The 3,882-nt window shown below is 36.8% G+C and overlaps 1 long non-coding RNA gene across 1 annotated transcript in view; it reads left to right on the top strand.

Annotated features, from left to right (window-relative positions):
* Positions 1-3,882, top strand: part of LOC122553971 — a 10,459-nt gene that overhangs the window by 3,752 nt on the left and 2,825 nt on the right. The window contains exon 2 of the long non-coding RNA XR_006312883.1: positions 2,537-2,618. This is a non-coding gene — a long non-coding RNA (uncharacterized LOC122553971). The remainder of the gene's footprint in view (positions 1-2,536; positions 2,619-3,882) is intronic.

The following is a 3,882-nucleotide window of genomic DNA, read 5'->3' as shown; positions in this document are numbered from 1 at the left end:
TTTACCCCCACCTCTGACTCTACTAAAACATTTAAACCCTGGAACCTGCAACAGCCAATCCTGTCCCTGTTCTACCCATGTCTCCTTAATAGCCACAACATCAAAATCCCAGGTACCAACCCACGCTGCAACTGCACCTACCTTATTTCGTACACTTAATTATACTTATCATCCATTGACAATAAGCTGCCTTCTGAGAACAGCAAATGTTCCATCTACATTATGAATATGGCTGCTGTGGTCACAGTGAGAAATCTCATCACGCAGAATGTTTAATGCTTAATTTTTTTCGAAAAGCCAAGTAGCTGTGAATTAAGCGTCTATCTTCCAATAAATTTCTTCAGCAGCTAAACATTGCATTTGCTTCAACTGTGAAATAAAAGCTCTGAATGTCAATGTAACTAATGTAGCTATAATAGGACAACTAATATTTCTGAACACTAATGAAACTTGTAAAGCTTTTGCTTTCAAAATCTTTAAATTTTGATCAGAACAAAGTTGTATTGCAAATCTCCATGATATAAAATTAAATTGATAATTAAGACAGAGTGTGATGTGGTTTATCCTAATTCTTCCAATGCATCAAAACTGACAGTAATTTTCATTGGATCACAGTAATTTTCATTCTTCTTGATTTCAAGAATGTTATATAACAAGGTCAATAGGAATTTTAATAATATGGATTGAAATTCGATTTTCAGGCATACATTGACAAAGCAAGTTTTCAGATGTTGTCACATTCTTTGTAAAGAAGTATTAAGGTGGACCAAAAATACTGAAGGAAGATCCTATTCTAAATTAGTGTTTGCAATGTTCAGATGTTTCATTAGATTATTAATCCTGGTTGATTACAATGTTAAGCATAATAACCCTGAAAAATATGCTGTGGTATTTTAGTGTGAGTACTTAATGTCTAAAATTACTCTCTCCACTATTTGTGTCAGCAATAGCTCATTTATTTTTAAGCATGTAGTTTAACCATTTTTAGCAGATAACAATTTCAAATTTATTCATTTCAGGAACTGGTATCACATAATATAAATTTAGGTCAACTTTTCTCAAGATTTGATAATATTATCAATAGTGTATGAATAAAATCTTCCAATTTATTATGCAAATATGTTCTGCATTTCAAAAATATTTTTAAAAAAAGGATATAAAAACAGACAAAAAAACTAAACGACTTATTTTAGTTTAAAATTACATTGTGATCTGTAATCCAGGGAAGCTAGTGGTCTAGAGGTAAAGTCACTGGATAAGCAATCTAGAAGCTCAGGCCTGTGCTCTGGAGACAAGGCATAAGGAATTTGAACTTAATAAAAGGTAGTCTAATGGTACCCATGTGACCACTGTTGATTTTCATAAAAATCCATCCGGTTCATTAATGTCCTTTAGGGATGGAAATCTGCCATCGTTATTTGTCTGGCCTGTACTCCAGACTTCCAGCAATGTGGTAAACTCTTGACTGCCCTCGGGATAATTAGGGATGGGCAATAAATGCTGGTGTCATCAGTGACATCCACATCCTGTGAATGAATTTTAAAAAGGTTCATCTATCTAAATTTGGATCTACAATATTCCTGTGCCTTCTTATTTACTGGAACCTGGATTTATTTTAAACTATCTAAAATTATATATACTTTAATAAGGGTGAAGATTGAATTAAATCTGCTATTTCTAACTATTATTTTTAAGACTTATAGAGTCATAGAGATGTACAGCACAGAAACAGGACCTTTGGTCTAACTTGTCCATGCCGACCAGATATCCTAAATTAATTTATTCCCATTTGCCAGCACTTGGCCCATATCTCTCTCAACACTTCCTATTCACATACCCATCCAGATACCTTTTAAATGTTGCAATTGTATCAGCCTCCACCACTTCCTCTGGCAGCTCATTTCAGACACATACCACCCTTTGTGTGAAAAAGTTGTCCCTTAGGACCCTTTTAAATCTTTTCCCTCTCCCTAAAATTATGCCCTCTAGTTCTGGGCTCCCCCACATCAGGGACCTTGTCTATTTACCCTATCCATGTCCATCATAATTTCATAAACCTCTATAAAGTCACTTACTGAAGAATGACATGATTTCTCATTCAACACACCCAATGCTCTGGAAAGCATCCTACATTAGGTGTATCATGGCTAAATGCAACACAGAGTTCCCTCTTTGCTAGTCCAATGATGTGCTAAATCTTAAGCTTGGAAAAACATAATTTCTCTCCAAGCTATCTGGTGAAAGAAATGGTGAGGGGAGAGGAGCTGAGGAGAATACAGCTGCCATTCCCACTCCTTGAGTTTAAAGGACACAGATTTCAATGATTCTCATGGAGAAGTGATTTAACTATTCACGACCAAAACTGGCTGGACCACATAAGGAATATTGAATCATGCTTTCATCTGTGAAAATTCCCTACTGTTCCAGGATCAAAAGTGAAGCTTTTTAAAAATTTAAAATGATATATACCTTATTAAATGATAGGAAAAATTCAATTAAGTATGCTATTTCTAACACATCATTTTTAACTTTTTAGTGTACTTGTAACATTGAAGAATGCCATGATTTTCCATTCAATGCACAATGCTATAGAAAGTGGATCATTCTGGAATGGAAAGGTAAACCGTTGACATTTCATTTCTGTAAATCATCTTCTTTAAACTGTTCCCTAATTCCTGACACACCCTAATTCCAAACAAAATATGAGAAACTCATCTTTGGTTGATCTCAATCCTAATGATGCTCTGTTATCTCTGAAATTCTGTTCATTCCCTAGAACTCCAGATCAAACTGCTTATAAGGAGCCTCCTTTTTTTGTAGCTTATTTTGGTTTATTTCTTATCTCTCCTCACATCTTCTCCAAGCTAATTTTGTTTTAGCAATCCATCTCCTACTTTCTAGGTGACATCATCAGTTGCCTCCTGTGAAGTGCTGCTGTACTGTTCTGCTTTAAATTTATGTGGTTCTGTTTGAGCTCTTTCCAGTCAGTGCCAATTCCAGTTTTCCATTGTAGCAGTTTGTATATTGGGTCCAGGTCATCTTGTTTGTTGATGAAGTCCGAGGAGTACCACCATGCTTCCAGGAATTCTCTTGTTGTTTTTTGTTTAGCCTGTCCTCATATAATTGTGAAGTCCCAGTCAAACTCGAGCTTCTTGATGTCCGTGTGTATGGATATCAGGGAGAGTTGGTCGTGTCAATCGGTTGCTAGTTGGTATAGTGGCTATACCATGTATATCCATATACATGGACATCAGGAACCATGAGTTCGACTGGAACAACACAACTATTACTAGGACAGGCTAAATAAAGAACAGCAAGAGAACTTCTGGAAGCATGGTTGTACTCCTCAGATTCCATCAACAAACACGTTGACCTGGACCCAATATACAAACCGCTGCAATACAAAACCGGAACCAACACTAACTGGAAACAGCTCAAACAGAACCACATCAATTCAAAGCGGAACAGTTCAGCAACACTTCACAGGAGGCAACACAGCACTGATGATGTCAACTAGAAAGGGGACAAAATGTCTGCCCGGTCAGTGAACAGACCAACAATGAATCCAGCTAGCTCCGAGCTACAGATCTTCACAAAAACTTTAAATCTCCTACTGTCAATGCTACTTTTACTAAACTATTGATCAGCCAACTTACATCCCTTCCTGACTCCCATGCTGTCAGTTAACAGTTTTCACTCCACAAGTATTTTCCCTGCCACCTTCAAAAGTGATGTCATTATAGAACATAGAACATAGAACAATACAGCACAGAACAGGCCTTTCGGCCCACGATGTTGTGCCGAATATTTGTCCTAGCTTAAGCACCCATCCATGTACCTATCCAATTGCCGCTTAAAGGTCGCCAATGATTCTGACTCTGC

The sequence above is a fragment of the Chiloscyllium plagiosum genome, chromosome 10, assembly GCF_004010195.1.
Source record: "Chiloscyllium plagiosum isolate BGI_BamShark_2017 chromosome 10, ASM401019v2, whole genome shotgun sequence".
Lineage (NCBI taxonomy): Eukaryota > Metazoa > Chordata > Chondrichthyes > Orectolobiformes > Hemiscylliidae > Chiloscyllium > Chiloscyllium plagiosum.
The sequence above is the reverse complement of the archived record's forward strand: the minus strand, read 5'-3'. Positions and strand labels throughout refer to the sequence as shown.